The sequence below is a fragment of the Lissotriton vulgaris genome, chromosome 4_1, assembly GCF_964263255.1.
Source record: "Lissotriton vulgaris chromosome 4_1, aLisVul1.2, whole genome shotgun sequence".
Lineage (NCBI taxonomy): Eukaryota > Metazoa > Chordata > Amphibia > Caudata > Salamandridae > Lissotriton > Lissotriton vulgaris.
In genome coordinates this window covers 1206087880-1206107726 of record NC_141691.1, presented here as the reverse complement: position 1 = coordinate 1206107726, position 19847 = coordinate 1206087880, and the positions used below count along the sequence as shown (strand labels likewise).

Here is a 19847-nt window from a genome sequence, read left to right as displayed (position 1 = left end):
ACCTGCAAAAATATCGTTGACAAAATATCGACAGACAAAATATCGACTTTCTATCTACAAACAGGTAAGTACAAAAATATCGAGTACAAAATATCGTTAACAATAATATAGATGTAAAAAATATCGACTTTATTAAAAAGAGTGTTAAATTAAATTAATATTACATTTTAATGACTAAAATATACTTAAAAATACTTAAATTAAATTATAATAATTAAATAATAAATGAAAATAATAAAAAAAAATTACAATCTTATTTGTTGACCCTGAACCCTAAAATATACCCCTTTACCCAAAAACCCAAAACTGACCCTGAACCCTAAAAATACCCCTTTACCCAAAAACTAAAAACTGACCCTGAACCCTAAAAATGCCCCTTTACCCAAAAACTGAAAACTGACCCTGAACCCTAAAAATGCCCCTTTACCCAAAAACTGAAAACTGACCCTGAACCCTAAAAATGCCCCTTTACCCAAAAACTGAAAACTGACATTGAACCCTAAAAATGCCCCTTTACCCAAAAAACTGAAAACTGACCCTGAACCCTAAAAATGCCCCTTTACCCAAAAACTGAAAACTGACCCTGAACCCTAAAAATGCCCCTTTACCCAAAAACTAAAAACTGACCCTGAACCCCAAAAATACTCCTTTACCCAAAAACTGAAAACTGACCGTGAACCCTAAAAATGCCCCTTTACCCAAAAACTGAAAACTGACCCTGAACCCTAAAAATGCCCCTTTACCCAAAAACTAAAAACTGACCCTGAACCCTAAAAATACTCCTTTACCCAAAATGTATCAATATTATTTAATTACCAATTAATTATTAATTAACAATAACAATAAAGTAAATATATTAGCACATTAGCTGTAATTATTTAATTAATTAATATTATTTTTCCCAATTAATTACTTAACAATAACACAAAATTATATATATTAAAATGTACTCTAATTAATGTAATTAACTAATTACAATTAATCAATTACCAATTAATTACTAATTCAAAATATGTACACAATTATATTAATTAATTAACTAATTATTATTAATTATCAATTAATTATTAATTATAAATATTTACAAACATATATTAATTAATTAATTATTATTAAATTACTTCCCACCCTATTCCCCTATAAACCCACAACCCGCTACAGAATTACATAACGCAATTATTAAAAAAACAAATTCCATTTAATAAAATATTTTATTACATTAATACACACTTTTCACACATATTATTACATAAAAATACACTATAAAATATTATATATTATTAAAAATTCGATATTTTTGCTATCTATATTTTAAACAGTCGATATTACTTCACTTACCTGAAAAACGATATTTTTGTAGTCGATATTATGTCCAGTCGATATTTTGTCCAGTCTATATTTAAAACTCGATATTATGTCCAGTCGATATTTTGGAGTCGATATTTTGTCTGTTCACCATATATAGCGCTTACTAGCTTTATTTTGGGCACTGGAGTGCTTGCGTGCATGGGGAGCATGCTACTCCATGTGCGGAGTGTGGTTGGAAGGGTGTTTTCTTTGTTTTGATCCTGTTTGAGAAGTACTTCCGTGTCATGTGTGATGACCACCCAGATGTGGAGTTTGTGCTAAAGGTTGCAGCTCTCAGCAGTGTGGTGGATAAAAAGGTGTGAGAACGTAAATATACATTTTATGGTTTTCAGTAAGTTCTGCGGGTAGCTTCATGCTATTTCCAATGACCACAGTCTACTTGACTGGTTAGAGCATGGAATTATCCAACTTGATATTTTGTTTAAAAACGTATGATCCTGAGCAGGCATGGTTGGAAAGAGAACTGGTCGATAGATGTGCTGAGATGGGCTTTACTGTCGTCCGGTATCTGATTGTCATTGTGAGATGTACAGAAGCGGTCGGAGTATGTAGATAGCTGCGGCCTGCAGTGGTGAATTAGACTAAAGTTCTCCGATTGGCCTGCAGTATGTGGCAGATCTCTTCAATTGTTCCATGCTTGTTTAATTAGTGATGGGTAGTTTATTGCTACCGATTGGTAGTTACCTGTGGCGTGTTGTCTTATATGAATGCAAGAGGGTCAAGCAGTATAAGGGAATTATAATGCAGCCTATATTAAATATATTTATCTGCCTACCTCTTATTTTTAAGGCATTGGTATAGGTGTAGGCTATGAAGGTTATATATTAGTTGATCGCCGACCTCGCCCTTTGCAGAAACAAAGCCTTCTCCTACATCGAAACCTAGACCTGAAACAAGCTCCCAGTTAACATCAGATGCTCCGCTACCCTGGACACCTTCAGGAAGAACCTCAAGACCTGGCTTTTCGACTGAATCGGAGCTGCATTCCCCACCCTCCCCCAGCGCCTTGAGACCCTCACGGGTGATTATCGCGCTCAGGGCCGGACTGGCCGTAGAGTGCACCGGGCATTTCCCCGGTGGGCCGCTAGGGTGCAGGCCGATTTTGGGCCCATGGGGGCCGTTTTTGTTACAGGGCTGTTTTTGCAGCATATCTGCAAAATCGGCTCCTGTAACAAAATCGGCCGAAACCGGCCCTGGCAAACCGCTTGGCCTCTCCCAAGCGGGCCGACCAAGCTCTTTGCCAGGGCCAGTTTTGCTTCCAAGTCCGGCCCTGATCGCGCTTTATAAACCCCTGGTTGATTGATTGAATATACCACCCAGGCTAGACATAGGTTAGCCCTTCTTAAAAAGGGTTGAACGTTTTAAGGAAGGCACTAAAGGTGGGGGATAGATACATTGTTGAGCGGCTTGTCTGGGACCAATGTGCAAAAAGATTTTGCACTTGTAAAGCCTGCGGTGCACATAATTGTCTACTATGTGAGAACAAAACTTTGAGTCACAATGTCTCAAAAGAAGATTATGACACATAAATGGCTTTGCATCTGACAATATCCTCATTGTGACTCCTTGTGGTTTGCAATGAAGAGGGGAGAAAGAAGGTGGTATTCCTCTCTTTTTTCGTAATTCCAAGGATATCTATCCATGCTTCACAAACAATTGTTAAACTGCTGATACCTCAAACAGGGCTGGGTTCTATGCATAAAATGAAAGCTATCCATGTAGGACAAATTCCAATTTGAGACTGCGGGCTGCGAGCAGTTGACTTCCTTTCAAATCACAAGGATAATTGTTAATGGTTCGTAAACCATCGATTGGATGCAAGACTTCAAGGAGGGTGGTATTTATATGTAGAGCAGACGCGTTCTTTGAAATTCAGTGTCCACTTTGAGAATGTGGGCTTCAAGCATAGAGGAGCAGAGAGCAGTCCAGGAGTTAACTGCATGATCTGCCGAATGTTCCATACATCATGCTGTTTTAGGAGCAGAAGCTTCAATCAAGGCATTTTTCAAAACTGAATGCAGTAATCAAGGCCTGGTGCCCCTTCCAGGCCTCCTCATGAATCTTCAGCCATCCAGTACAACTTGCAGAGGGAAGCCCGTCTCATTGATATGAAAGGGGCAGGATTTCTGTGAATTCAACTAAAAGGCATTATGTGCTGCAATGGATTAGTGTAGTCATCACATTATGAATATCATTGGGTCACATCATAGATGATTTTCAAATATTGCCCCTAAGATGCCCTCTGGACACGCATGTCTCTTCCAAAATCTCACTAGGCCTTAGGTTTCTTAAAGTTAGTGAGAGTCAACATGAAAATTGTTCCAAAACAACATAACACAGAAACAACTCAAAAACATTACACAACATCCTAATAATCTAACAAAAGAACAATACATGAACCACAAAACCACATCATAGAGCAATGATGTAACAACATAAATTAAAATATTGATATTGGACAAAACAGAATACAATAAAGCCACATACACAATAACACAATGCCCCAAAACAAAATCATGCCACAGCAATAAAACAAATACACAATGGAAACTAGCACACAACAAAAAATAGTTAATTGAGAATGCTGTTTTGTTGCCTTATTGTTATTTTTGTTGTTCCTTTGTGTTGCGTTGATGTCATGTGTTGATGTGTTTTTGCCATATTGTTTTGTTAATTTGTTGTTGTCTTGTTTTCTCATGCTGTTGTTTTGCTGTATATTGTTTTATTGTAGATGTTGTATTGTGTGTTGTTTTTCTGTTTCGTGTATTGTGTTGTTTTTGTTGTTGTTATTGTGCTGTGTTGCTGTATTTGTTTTTGTGCTGTGAGTTGTGCATATGTTATGTTGTGGTTTTGTTTTTGTCCAGTGGTCTAGTTCATGCATTTTTTTGTTCATGTTGATATGTTGTGTATCTATACTACTATTATAAAGAGAGAACTGTGAACCTTTGAGGCGGGTAAACTCTGGAACCACAGCGCCAATCAAAACACCCAATACAGCGTTGGAAAGGTCAGGGTAAGCAGACGGTCATAGGCTATATATCAGCAAAAAATATATGTTACAAGGGCAAAGTACGTTCTTTGCCAAAGTAGTCCCTTGGAAGTAGTGCCATGTCTGAGGTGGGCGTGTGCGTTAACGAGGAGCGTGCTGATATCACCGTCAGACATTTTGGTAAAGTTCAGGAAGTAAACCAGGAGCGCGAGGAGGAACCGCCAGGAGCGCGAGGAGCAGCGACAGGAGCGCTAGGCTGAGGAGCGGCGGCGCCCGCGATGGGCTAAGGTAGAGGTCCGACATGCCCAGGGGTAGGAGCGGCCACGAGCGCGGGGAGGAGCGGCCAGGAGCGCTAGGCTGAGGAGCGGCGGCGGCAATGAGTGTCACCCGGTCTTTGGCCCACGGCTGCACAGGTGGTTGGGGGCCTGGGATTCGAGACGCGACATGCTGCCAGAGGTCTGTGGGGGCCCTGAAGGTGGTGGTTGCGCTCCGGAAGACTGCACACTGAGCCTCATTGCCAACTGGGATCCGAGACGCGACATGCTGCCGGAGGTCTGTGGGTGCCCTGAAGGTGGTGGTTGCGCTCCGGAGGACTACACACTGAGTCTCATTGCCCCCGGACAACGTCGGGGCGGGCTGCTAGTATTTATATATTCCATTTTGGTCATGTCTTATATAATAGGGGTGTTGTTTTGCTGCTCGTGGGTTTGTGTGTTGTTATTGTATCTAAGATGCACCCAATTTGCTTAAATATGCACATTTTGGGCTTGATTTGTACCCCGAAATTTACAATTAAGCAATACAAATGCTTTGCAATTTGTTAATCATAAAATGGGAGACATACTTTTATGATTTACCTCCTCAGTCGGACTTTTGCCCTTGGTTCAATTGTATGTGTGCTTGTAGTCAGCATTCCTACTTCTGTGCCTCCATCAGCCTCCTCTCACTTGCAGGGGATATTAGGAAAACACAATTCTTGTTATCTTAACAGGCCCAGAATGAGAGGGGGAGAAAACAATCATGGGCAGGTGGAATTTCGAAGCCAAGTGTGTGAAAGAAAAACAAAACCTCAGAGGTGGGTCTGAAGGGATGGAAAAGAGAGTCACAGGGGAGAAGTTCTTATATTTTCCCTCAGTAGTGTTCATAAGTGAGCCTTTGGCGGAATGTGAAATGCTCCTTGGTAACTTCAAAGTACCTCAGAGGCTTTTGTGATTCATTGGATATAAACATTCATTCTGTTCCATCACATCTGTCCCTCATCACCTCTCCAACTGGTTCATCCACAGGAATCTAAGATAATTTAAGTGTTAATTTACAATACATGGGAACCTGCAATTCCTATATAAATACAAGTATTGACGTAATACAGTTGAGCTGTGACATCTCCAATCACCTGTAATAACCAAATGACATAGTTCTTCATCAGTAATAAGTTATTCGTTTGATCTGTTTTTCTAAAATGAACAGTGACCACCAGATAACGGATATGTATGGCAACATGTTTTTTTCTGTGCATGCCATATGTAATTATAGGAAAGACAACATCTCTCTGCATGTTTCTACACCTTTTGGTCTGCAGTATGTTTTCCTCTGACTTACATTAAACAGATGTTCTATTTTTGCAAATTCTACATGCCTGTAATCATACTATCTTTTTCATGTATGTTTAACCTGTACACCCTAGCGCCAACGCAGGCACCCTTACACCGTAGTGCAAGGTTGCCTGTGTTGTAGGGAATAATTGTTTATGTGCAGGAAGGAGCTCCTTCTTGCACTCAAACCAAAAATCGGCCATAGCACAAGCTCCCATAGGGAAATGGGAGGTTGTGTTCATTCCTGCACCACATGGCAGGCACTGCAGGGTGCCTGCCACACGGTGCAAGGATCAACAGGGGAGCACCACCCCAACCAGAGGCCACAAAGAGAAGGGAACCCTGCTAAGGGTCCCCAAACTCACTTTCTGACAGGCTTTCCATGTCGGAAATCTCAGCATGGAAAGCCTGTCGGAAACTGAGCATCCAAATCCCAACAGAGGAAACGCCGTCCATTGGGATTATGGGCCGGCCTCTGACGGCCGATGGGCACCTTGAGCCCATCGGAATGACCGTTGGTTTCAATTCCGACGGCAGAAATTGTTATCAGGTTGGAATTGAAACTGACGATCTCTGTCTGAAAGCCTCCGACAGAGATCGTAAGAGGCCCCTAAGTGATGATTGTAAAGGGTCCTTATTTACAAGGTGGCGTTAAGCCACAAAAAGTAAATATGGAAAAGAGCACTGTGCCAAAAGAACATCGCTAAAAGTGACGATATCCCCTTGTAAATGTGCCCCACAGTTTTCTAGGATAGTTTGCTCTACAGTTATCTGCAGGCCTTAGTCTCCCAAAAGTGTATTACATTAGATGAACTTTGAAAGATTTAAATTAGGTATTTTTGCCAGAAATGTAAGCAATTAAAATACATTACTTTGGTTAAGTCTTCCTATGTACATATGTGATTAACAAATCGGCTGTACAAATGTATATTTGAAAAGACCTTTTCTTGCCTATGGGGCATTGAAAACATACAGAAAGGTAATAATAACAATTTCCTGTTTAAAACTCGCCTTCAGCGTTTGCATAAGCTCCTGTTTCATCTTCCACTGGAGATAAAATATAAGCCATTAACATGAAAGAAAACAATATTGCATTATTGTAATGTCTAAATGGACCATTCGACGAGTGACAAACAACGCCAGAAAATAGACAAGCACGGCCGCCTTCCTGTGTTTACTGCTGAAATAATGGCACCTCGGTAATTTTGCAGACCTGCCGTTTACTGATCTCAATTTCCCTTTCATGAGAATATAATCATCTTTATTGCTAACTGTACACAAGAATGCACTAAAGCCGCAGTCCAGCCTGTCAAAATTAGGTTTTGGAATGCACATTAGCATGAAATGAGTGACATAGTAAGTTGAATGACACAGTGTTCTACGAATGCTGACTTATCACAGACGTCAATTCACCGAAATGCCAGACAGGGCTGGACTGGCCGTAGCGGGCACCGGGCAATCCCCCGGTGGGCCGCACGGGCGGGGGCCGGTGTTGGGCCCCTGGGGCCATTTTTGCAGCATAGCTGCAAATTCGGCCCTGTAACAAAATCGCCCGAAAACCGGCCCTGGCAAAGAGCTCGGCGGCACCCCCAACCACCCGAGGGGGAGGGAGCCGGCCGAGCACTTTGCCAGTGCCGGTTTTGGTTCCCAGTCCGGCCCTGATGCCAGAGGTAGTGGATGAAACCTCGCGCACAGTTTAATCTTACCCCATGACGTCAGAGGGTGTCCAGTTCTCCCACAATTAACGCCTTAAAAGCTTCAGACGTTCTGCTGGCTCGGAGAAGGGCAATGTGTGGGAAGTACAGGAGTTAACTGCTTGTGTGCGGCAGAAATTCCAGCCCTGTGCTGGACATTCCAATCGCGGGCGTGGTCGTGATGGAACCATTCCGTCATCCACACAGCCCAACCGTGACTCATGACGGAATGGGTCCGTCACGAGCATGGGGGGAGCAGCGCCTCCTTTCAGCCTCAAGAATACCAACAGCCTGCACAGAAGCCACCCAAATTGCTGGTGCCCTCACTAATCCTCATGCACATTTTTGGTTCGGATGGGATGGAGAGACCCAGGGTGTGTATGTGAAGTTTTTAAAAAATATTTTATCATAGAGGCTTCAGTTGTGGGCTTCTAGTTAATCAATCAATCAATTTGGATTTGAAGAGCGTGGCTAATCACCCGCGAGGGTATCCAGGCGCTGCGTTCTTTCTGGGTCTGTCGAAAGTAACACCCGACATGGGTGACACAATTATTCAAAAAGGTGCAAAAACACTCTTTGTCAGGTAAAATCCCTAATGTTCAGTCAATGGCAGCACATATTGCTTGAAAGTGGTTGGTCGTGGTATCTGCATTGAATTCCAGGACACGTAAAGATCATGCCAAAAGGGCCACTGGCGGATTTCAATCTCGCCAGACATTTTGGAATAATATGGTCATTTAGTGCATTTTAAAGCATCATTTTAATCTGCTGACTATGCACAGCAGTAGCATATGAAATTATTGTAACCTTCCCATTCTTCACCTTTGTGCTACATTAGTCTCGCTCAGTAGGGAGGTACATGTTCAAATGTGGGCACCGTGCCGTAAGATCCAAGCAGTGCTAAAGTTAATGCCCAATAAAGCCGAAACCAGTCAGTGGTTACTTTGTGGAGGTTAGAAAGAATGTTGTCCAGAACTTTGGCCTGAATTGCTCCTTCCGAAGTGGATTCCAGCTGATTTGCGTACGGCTCTCTTCAATGGCACGGAATATCTAAATGAAATGATGTAATGGGATGCCACCCAGTGTAATTACCAAGATCTAGATTAATTCACAGATTCCATTTCTTTTCTTATTCAGCACATTGAGTTCTTTAGTAGGATGATCCTATTTTTAAACATATTGTGCTAAACATAATTAAATAAATAAAATATTTTATAATTTTGCAGCAGCAGGGTTAATCCAGACAGACGTATATGTTTTTACTTTTTTCACACTTATTTGGAGCACAGAGAGTTTTATTATTAAATCAGATCAAGCCCCATTTTTTTTAAATCTCAGTTCTTTAAATGGACCCTCACATGCAAGAAATTGGCTCCTGTACTGGTGTAGGCCCCATGATTAATACACAGAGGTTGAGACATCGACAAAAGAAGCCGTTGGCATGGATTTTAATTTAGACCCTAGTGATGAGAGCCACACAATACCACAACTTGTATTATTTCTTCTGAGTTTAGTGTCTTTTCAAAAGTATACCGGCAATGTGCACTTTTTCACTGTATGGTCCTCTATGACGTCACATTTCTGCCCTGATAATTTGTTTTCATTGTACATAATGTAGTGTTAAACTTATCCTGTGTGCTTTTTGCCATTTGCTTGTCACTGAACTTGAATCCTTTCATGTATGGTGGAGCCGTGGTTCTTATCTATGCTGTAATAACCCATGTTCTTTACTCAACTGGGTTGTCCTATTTTTCTTTCCGCTTTTCGCACATCTGGTGGGATATAAGGGATTTTTCTTCAATATATTGTCTAATGCTGTCTTATTTTCAATAAAAACACTCAGAAATCCTTGATGGCTCCAATCATCATAAGAAGGTCATATGTAGTGTGGCAGATAAGGATGCTCTGAAATATATTGAATACCACATAGCCAAAATTCTCAGCGGCGAAACATTATTCAGCTCTAGAAGTTCTGACACCTCATCCCCTAACCAAATGGACCTTGATAAAAAAGAGAAATGTAAGAAAAACTCTTGTTCATATTCACCTGCATGACGAGATGTTGAATGAATATGTAACATATGGAGTCATCCCTCTTGGATTACAGTTTCTCATCGAGCCAGCTATCTTTATCGGCGGACCTAAAAATCCAACATAATTTGCACCACCCAGCTATTACTTTCTCACAGTACTTGCTAAGTTAGGGAGTGACATTACCGTTTAGCACGTTAATGAGAGGAAAAAGAAATCTCAGAGCTAGGGCTGAAAATCCTTGATTCCCAACTAATTATGAGTCCATGCAAATTCAATAATGCCATGAATAGTGATAACAGGTGCCTGCTTTTAAAAAGAAAAGATTTATCCCTACATGCAGAGTGATACTGTGTACTGGTGGCAGCTGTAAAATCGCATAACCTCAAACTGCTACACTGTTCTACTTCCCTGGGCAGATTGTCCACTGAGTTCCTCTTAACAAAAGTTGAATACAGGATGGAGGCGTTCTTGGACCTGGTGCAGCCTCCACTGGCAAGAAAATTAATAATAATAATAAGGGTAGCTTATAAAGCGCTTGGTTACGCCAAAGCGTGTCCCCGCGCTGCAACTGAAGAACTCTGAACGAGGTGGAGACCAGTGATCCGTTATCTGGAGAACAGGTGTGTTTTTAGGTTCTTGCGGAAGCTGGATTCGAATGGATCCAGACGGAGATGGAGAGGGAGGGAATTCCAGCTTTTCGCTGCCAGATAGCGGAAGGAGCGTCCGCCCATACGGGCTCTTTTGACCCTAGGAACCTTAAGTAGGCCCTCATATGAGGAGCGCAGCTCGCGTGCAGGTGTATACCTTGTCACTAAGTTCTGGAGTGGAATAGGGGATTTCTTAGCCAGGATGCGGTGGCATGTACAGAGGGCTTTGAATTCCACTCTGCTTCTTACTGGCAACCAGTGGAGGGTTTTGAGAGCGGCTTTGGTGTCTGATCGTTTAGGGATTTTTAGGATGAGACGGGCTGCCGCGTTCTGTATTACCTGAAGGCGATTCATGGCTTTGCAGGTGGTACCCAGGTAAAGTAGGTTGCCGTAGTCTAGGCGTGATGTCAAAAGGGCGTGTACCAGTGTTTTCCGTGCTGACATAGGAAGGAGGTCAAGAACCTTCCTTATGGTTTTTAGGATACCAAAACAGACGCCTGCAACTCGGTCTATTTGGGGTCCAAAAGATAGGTCAGCGTCGAGCCATACGCCTAGGTTTTTTACTCCCTGGCGGGGTATGGGAGCTTCATCCAGACATGGAGGCCACCACGCCGATGACCAAACAGATGGGTTCCTCCCCACAACGAGCACCTCGGTCTTGTTGCCGTTTAACTTAAGGCAGTTGGTGGACATCCAGGCTGCAAGTTCTTGCATGCAGTTCCTGAAACTGTCCATCGCAAGACCGGGTGCACGTGATAGGGAGATAGCCAGCTGCGTGTCATCGGCGTATGACACGATGCTCAATCCGTGACTTTGAATTGAGGCACGGCTCCTTACCGGTTGGGGCATTTATATCCAGATGGGCAAAAACGATGAAGTCTAACTGCCCTGCCTGTAATCACGCCAGGGAAGATATCATACATATCCTCTTTTTTTTGCCCAGCATACCGTGAAATTCGGAAGTGCTGGATTAACCCATTATGCAAAAACTTGGGTTTTAGACACTGTGTACATGCTTGTAGAGTCCTAACTTATGACACTGCCCCTCTCATTGTTTTTGCCGTTTCCCGGTTTCTATTCGGCATGTGGCGGAGAAGAACTGCATTTATCCGCAAGGAATAATGGACTACTGCTTTTACGCTTACTACTCCTTTGATAACCATTGTTTAATAACTTTTTAACTCTGAAGTATCTATATTTTAATATTGTGCTTGTACATATTTTATTGCACTTTTATTGTCTTTGACCGAAATAAAGTTATCAAAGTGAAAGTGATACTGCCACCAGAATATCAGCGCTGATCGACTCTACAACCCTATTCAGCGGAGGTAGAAAATCCAGATAATTTGAAAAATCCTGAATCTTGCACCAGAGCTCCACCAACACCCTCTTCCAGCCATACTTGTTTAGGAAGGATCCTGCAGCTGAGTCAGGGGCATACATGGACAAGGTTCAGGGGCCATTGCTCCACAGGAGAGAGACAAAAGAGGAACCAGTATTACCAATCGTGAGCACCCCCCCTCAAGAAGACATCTAACGTACCAGTTTTCAATGTGACAAATTACTCATTGTCTAACCCTAAAACTTCCCTTGTTCTAAGAAATCACTTTCCTTGAGTGACTTAGCTGGAGTTCTCCTGCAGATACATTACAGAGCTTTTCATTGGTAAATCATGTTAAGCTACCTTTTTAATCTCATATTTTAGATGGATCTTTGGATGCAATACATTAGCTCTTGTCCTGTTGATACATGTATGATTATTATACTGGGAACAAAACATCGATTTCAGACAAGTGGCTCGCATGAATTGTAATATGGTCTTCAATTAATAATTTTCATACACAATTGAGTTGCCTCCTAAGGAGTACATCTTGCTTGGTCCTAAATTAAAATCATTTAAAGTATGAGGAAACCATTGTTTTTGTATTATCTCAGGTTTGTCAAATAATTTGGTTGCCTTATTTTTCTTTGTGCCCACTTCTGGCAGGGAATCTGGCTGACCCATGTTAGAGTACCACTTCACATCAGGGCAGGGCACAAATCACATGCCATTACAAGCTGCAGTGCACACATGCGGGTACTGCTGTACAGGGCCACAGTCCACCCCAGAACCTAGTAGCTTGGCCGAGAAACGTTGTCACCAATGAAAGACTGGGCCAAGTGCAGTGATGGTTCTGCGATGCACAGCACTAGATTTAGACAGTGATAAATAGCCTAAGCCATTGGTGAAGTCCAGTCCGGATAAGATTTGCTAATGGCAGTAGGAGTTCCCGGCTCCATAAATAAGTGACTGTGTCAACCATTACAGCATCTTCTTCTTTATCAATAAGGAGGTGATACGGAAAATGGTCCAACCAAAGTAAATTAAACAGTGGAAAAGAGACCTCAGAAATATTAACAAGGATTGTCTTTCTAGCAAATGTGAAAATGCCTTGCCTTTTTAAACTGACATGACTGATGCACATGGTCTCACTGACTTCTATAACTCCACTATCTCTGGAATCATGGATTCAATAGCTCCTCTACACAAAAAAAACCTACCCATCAAAAATCTCCAAATCCTGGTTCAACAACAACCTAAACTCTGAACGCCACAACCTAAGGGCTGATGAACTTCTATGGAGATCCAAACCTTCCGCTTATCATCTAAAATTCCTTAGGTCGGTTAGCAGTTCTTACAATAAAAATATCTAGATGACTAAGGCCAATTATTTCAGAGTCCAACTTACTCAAGTCTCAAATTGCCCTAAAAACTTTTTGAAATTGTAAAACAGCAGTCAGCAATAGCACCCAATCACTTTGAATCAACAGACAATTCACCTTCATGGAACGATCTGGCTATCTTCTTTATGGAAACAACTAACCTCATCAGTCTTGATCTTGGATCTAAGAGGGCCCCGCTTACATCATCTGAGAGTGTGACGGATCCTGTCCTCTCAGAGAATCTAAAGCCACTTAGTATTAGCACCAAGAACATGGCCACCTGGAGCTCATTTTCTCCTCTCAGTGAAAACAACATCTAAAACAATGATTCTGAACAATAACCCCTCTAATCACTTCTGAGCCCCATTGCCTCTGTTTATCTTCAAAGAAATCATGGTTGGCCTTATCCCCCTTTGGACAAATATTCTCAACACCTCCTTGTCTCAAGGCAAGATCCCAGAATGTCTAAAAGCAGCTCAGGTTTCACTCATTCTCAAAAAACCTGATGCGGACAGATCTCACCTCAACAACGTTTGTCCCATCTCCAACATCCCTACTCTGACTAAGCTCCTCGAAAAATGTGTTCAATCACAACTCTGCTTGCACATTGAGACTTTAAATCTCTTGGGTCAACATCAATATGGGTTTAGGAGTGGTAATAGGACTGAATCTGAGCTCCTTCACATCATGGATGACATCCTAAAAATGTTAGGCCCTAATGAATCCTGCCTCCTAATCCTCCTTGATCTTTCTTCTGCATTTGACATGATTTATCACAATATCCTCTTAGCCATTCTGCAACACAGGATAGACCTTTCCAGTTGGGTACTGTAATTGTTCTCCTCCTTCCTTCACAATAGATCCCAAAGAGTTTTGAGGAACCATACACTATCCCAACCATCTACAGTCTCAATGGGGGTCCCGCAAGGGTCTGCACTCTCTCCCATACTGTGTAATCTTTCCCTGGAACTGCTAGCGAAAGCTCTTAAATCCATGAACATTCTTTTTCATATGTATGCGGATGACACGCAACTTTACCTGAAAATCAATTCTTCTTAAGACCTCATCTCACTCAATTCCTCCTTGATGATTACCCAAAACTGACTAACTGAGAACAATCTCCTGCTCAACACCGCCAAAACAAAATTCTTTCAAGCACAACCCCAAGATTGACCTCTGGATGAAGCACCTCACTACCTTCAACTGCTCCCCTCTTATCATCGACTCAGCTAAATCTCTTGGAATCACCCTAGACTCGCACCTGAACATGAAGAAAAACATTAGTAAGATGTGTAAGGGCACAAACTACCAAATGAGGCTTCTTAGAAATCTAAAACAATTCCTCCCTCAAGAGGACGTCAAGCAGGAGGTTCAAGCGTTTGTCCTGCCGAGACTATACTATGGGAGCGTGACACAGTGTGGCCTCCCCAAAAACACCTTGGCCCCACTCAGGGCTTTGTTGAATGCAGATGCCAGACTGATTACTGATTCAAAAAGAACTGATCATATCTCCCGAGCCCGAAGATCTCTAAAGTGGTTACCCTCCAAAGCAAGAATATAACTAAAGATTGCCTGTCTGATGCACAAAGCCCTTCACTTCAAACACCCTAGTTACCTGGCTGAAAAACTAGAACTATCAGGTTGGGGCAGACCATCAAGAAATGAAAATTCTCTTCTACTGAAACCTCAGACCTTTCGCAAAAAGAGAACAAGGCTCCGAGCCTTCTCTGGCTTGGCACCGAAGAGCTGGAACTCGCTCCCTCCAGAAATCCGCAGAATTCCCTACACGACTGCTTTCAAACATGAAGTAAAAGCAATCCTAATGAACAGGTTCCTGCCTTAAATGACCATTGGTCATCTGTTTACTACATGCTTTTCTTTATGGCCTAACAACTGTAATACACAGTATTATCTATTTTACCATACAAAGTAATTTTTGGGCACATCCTTGTACATTTTTATTAGCTCATTATGGTATCCTCTCTTACTTCCTCTACAATGTCCCCTCTTTAACTAGCTCTCCCCTTCCACTATTGTAAAGTGCTCTGATACCCTTCGGGGGCTTGTTCGCGCTATACAAAACTTTTTAAATAAATAAACCACTGGCAAGCAACATAACCAAGTAGGTACTGTCTAAGAGCTGTATTACCTTTATGTTATTGCTGTTGCATTCAGGGCCATTAGACCAGAGACAGCAAGGGCAATTCCAGGGTAATAGTAGGAAAATTCCTGGGAGGTCTGGGTTACCTTACTACATTTAATAAGTGCTACCGTTTGATTGGAAGGTTGTAGGGATGTCATGTGTAGACTCAATTGAATTGCATGTTAAAATCTACTTTAATGCTAAAGTCAGATTTTAAGTCACAATTCTGAAAATGCCACTTTTAGAAAGTTGGCCTTTTTCTTTTCCTAACCATTTGTGCCTTCTACCAGTGTCCTGGGTCACATGACAGTGAATGGCCCTAATGGTGGAATTTGTATATTCCTTCCAGACACAGACTCAAAAGGGAATAGGTACAAGCAGGATGCACCACTCTGCCAGGATGGCTGAGGGAGGAACTTTTCCCTTCCCCCACTTACACTTCAAAGGGCTTGACTCCAGCACACACTACGGACTCTGACACCAGCCTTTTTCACCACACATTTCTTGGAGCCTTGACAGGGGGAGGGAAGACCTTTCGAGAAGGTATTAATAATGGACCCTCATAACACCTCTTCAGTACACTCCTGCATCTGTGGAAGACTTTAAAAGGACTGTCTCAACCCCTGAAGGACTGCCCTGCTGCTTCAAGGACTGTCTTGCTGCTTAAAGAAGAACTGGACCATCACCTTTAACCCATGACCACCAAAAGGGACTCCAAATGCTAGTTGGCTGGTCTCCTGTGTGTGTTGCAGACACTTAGCAAAGTCTAGAGGCCTTGAATCCTTCAATTGACCTCTTCTGGGGTGAGTCCTAATCCCCAAAGTGGTGCCCCAAGCCTGGTACCCTTGCAATTGGCGTTAGAGGTGCTGCTTTTCTGTAACACTAAAAATTGTGCCTTCAAAAAATGTTCCTTCTGGAGTACTGACTGAGGACGGGGGGGGTGTATGTTGGAGCAATGAGTGCCATTACAATGAATGGCTTTACAACAAAAATGCGATTACAACAAAAGTGTTTTATAACAATTCTTTTTAAAAAGGACATGGCTTTACCACAGAGAATGCCTTTACCACAAAAATGTATTCCACGGGCAAGTGTAAACGTATATATATATATATATATATATATATATATATATGCTGCCGTTTGTTGCCAAATAAAAAATATCAACTCACGGAATACCTGGTCCTGCTGTTTTTCTTCAAGGTAGCGTGGCTGAACGTTGCTCTGAGTGCCTTGGTGAGGACCCGTTTGGATATATATATATATATATATATATATATATATATATATATATATATATATATATATATATAAAAAATGCTCTTCTTTACTGGAGGAGTCTGTGGATATGTTTTGCGTCGGCCAGAGGCGCTGATGGGGCCCCTATTCTTTAAGTAGGCTGGAGTACAATGGCATCAGCTGTTTGCAGCATTCTGTTTGTTCCGAGGGATCGGATTACTCCAGCCCGCCTCCAGATCTCGCTAAGCCAGTGGCTGCTGCCAGGCGCAGCGCGTGACTTCACGTGGAGTCATTCTCATTGTACAGTGACTCACAGCCTGGTGGACACCTGCACGCGGGGCACGAACGAAATAGGGGACCCAGGGGAGCCTTTTAGACTGAAAACCATCCCAGGCGCTTCCAATCGTCCACTCTGCACCTTGACTGAAACATCATGCCTGCTTCCCCACTCGTAATACTTACCCGAACAAGATGCCTTATGGGTACTGTAGTTTACATCGTTTTACAGGCAGCACACGGTCATGTGATCAGGGGCAAGGCACACTCCGACCAATGGGAGTGGAGCAGGACGTTCAAAGGAGTAGGTAGAGCAGCATCCTGTTGAATTGTGGCATCCGGCGAAGGCTTCACAGCCAAAATGCATCATGCCCAAATTTGTCCAAATGAAGATTTACCTGGATTTCCCTTAAAGAGGCCTCATGCTCTTCTTTACTGGAGGAGTCTGTGGATATATGTATGTATATATATATATATATGCCAGGAACTTTGTCTGCATATATATATGTTTGGCGAAAATGTAACTAAAGATCTTAAAAATGTATATTTCCAAGAAAATCAAAAGAAATATAAAATGAATCCTAGGAAAGCTCTTTTCCACAAAACATTAAAGAAACTACAGATGGAAGATGGCCTCCTAGTGAAACCTTCGGATAAAGGAGGGAACATAGTTCTCTGGGGAAAAGAACAATACAAGAAAGAAGCAATGGGTCAATTATCTGACAATAGCTGCTATAAGAGAATAATCCCCAGGGAATATGAAAATGTAATTGTGGAGTTTTATGGAAGACTGGATCACTGGAAGGAAACAGGTTTGCTCAGCTGGGATGAACACAAATACATCAAACAAGACAATCCTGTGATTCCAGTCTTCTACATGTTACCGAAAATCCACAAAAACTCCACTAGTCCACCAGGGAGGCCCATTATTTCATCATGTGGCAGTCTATTCGAGAAAGCCTCGAGATACATAGATTACTTTTTGAATCCTATTGTCAGAACACTCCCATCTTATTTAAAGGATTCTACCGACTTCTTGAAATGTATCTTTGATATCTGTTGGGACCCTACAACTATGGTTCTCGGTAACCGAGGCACAAGAAAACAGGGAAACAAAGGCATAAAACAAGAAAAGGGGGCAGGGTAGAAACTCCCCTGACCCCCTAGGCCTGCTCATGGGGGTCCCAGAAGGACCCCCCAGGGCCAAAAACAGCATTAAAAAAAAATTGGCAAAATCCGCGGAGGATCCATGAATCCTGCTGCGTAAATAAAAAAAAAGAAGCATCGTCTCCCGCGCTTAGGTATTATTTAGCCCCCAGGTAGGCCAAGTCCGGGGGGGCAGTGAAAAATTAAAATTGCGGGGGCCAAGTTTTTGCCCCCCAGGGACCGCCGGGGCATTCATTAAATATTTGCGGAGGGCTCATGGCCTACCCGCAGCCCCGGGGACCACCACACCACCCCCGGGGCTTTGCTTTTTTATAATCTGTGGGGGGGCTTTGGAGGCCCTCCAAGCCCTGGGTCCTGCCACCCCCTGGGGCTTTTATTAATTATTTAGCGGGGCACATGGGCCCCCTGCTGCACTGGGGGCCTCCACCCCGGGGCTTTTGTTTTTTAAAATAATAGACCTGTGTGGGGGGGCTTGAGCCCCCCTACACGCCCCGGGGACTGGCACGAGAGACAAATGAAAGCAGAGACAGGATACGATCCTTGACACATTAATAAGAGATGATATACTCAGCCTCTGCTCATGCTTTACAACAGTGAATCAGGACAATACAGATTTGCTTATGTGCATTTAATCATAAAATGACTGATGATGTCTGGGCTTCTTTCTTATTCTGTAATGTTGTCTAAGACTGTGTCCATTAAATGCAAACGAAAAAAAGGAAGAGGTCTTGGCAGAACAGGAAAAGTGATGCACACTTGATGGTCATGTTGAAATTATAGGTTATTCGTGGCATATAGCCTAGTCCACGCTCTGGCCGTTTCTAAGGCTTGTGCTTCACAGGTCTTCCACTGCTCAGCTACATCGTTTGCTAATGATCGTTTGCTAATGGATCATCTGGATTGGGGTCACGTAACAAAGCCTGAATTGATAGCAGTACTGTGCGGATCTGTAGAGCAGGAGACCATTTATCTTTTAAAGTATCTAAACAGATTCTTCCCAATTTGTGTACATTAGGGGGATATATTTTGGTCATGAAACATACTTTAGGGGCTGCCATTGGATATTCTTCTGGAAGGAATCATTTAAGCATAAATGCCCCTCCTTCAAATGGGGAATCTTGTGGACCTGCAATGACCACATGAAAATACCATGCATTGCATTGATCTGTTTCTGCCTTCATTCCAGGAACAGGCTCGGCCAGTAAGCGCTGGGTTTCCTTGGTGATCCTGAGGGGCAGCCCTGCCATCTTGTCTCAATACAGAACTCCGGCCATCACTCTGTTTCTTGTTGTGTAAACTACTGCATAAGTTGGTTACTAGCTATTTGAAAGTCTACATTATTTTTTAATTAGTTAAGTGAGTATTTGCATGAGAGAGTGAATGTGTGTGTGGTTGGGTGGGAGGTGTGTGACTGTCCAAAGATGTATAAATAGTTGATTTAGTATATATCTGAGGTTAAGACTGCATGTGAAAACAGTTGTTTGGGTGAGTGAATCTCTTTATGGGTGTGTTGCTGAGTAAATATTTTTCTCAATGATGCATGTCCAACAAAGTAGAAATATAAAAGGCAGTGTGTGTGACAGTTGTTGTATATAAATACGTATACATAAGACTCAGTGATTGTCTGAGTGACTGTATGGAAAACTGTGCACTTGTAATAGTGATTTTATAACACGCTAAGCATGAGTTACAATCTATATGAATAAATAAAGTGGTGTTTGTATAAGCGTGTAGCTGAGTAAAAGTAAGTATGATCAATTGTTTGCATAAATGAGTAGGATGACTGCATAAGTGAATAGGATGTTTGTTAGTGTGTAATGTTGATATAGGTGCATAAGTATATTTAATAGTGCTCTATTGATATTTGTTAGCATGTATGAGTGAATCTATAGGTAAGTGTTTAGATGTGTGTTTAGATGTAGGAATCACTGAGAGGGTTTTTAGAAACTTGTATTGGTGTGTCGATGGTTTGAAATATGGTACTCCATATTTTAT

General features: G+C 42.2%; 1 protein-coding gene and 1 pseudogene across 1 annotated transcript in view; both read right to left on the bottom strand.

The window, feature by feature from the left end:
• Nucleotides 1-19847, bottom strand: part of LOC147723043 (poly(rC)-binding protein 3-like) — a 2582273-nt gene that overhangs the window by 1694728 nt on the left and 867698 nt on the right. The gene's annotated exons all lie outside the window — the stretch shown is intronic.
• LOC147723044 (ubiquitin-conjugating enzyme E2 N pseudogene) lies at nucleotides 18627-19099 on the bottom strand (annotated as a pseudogene).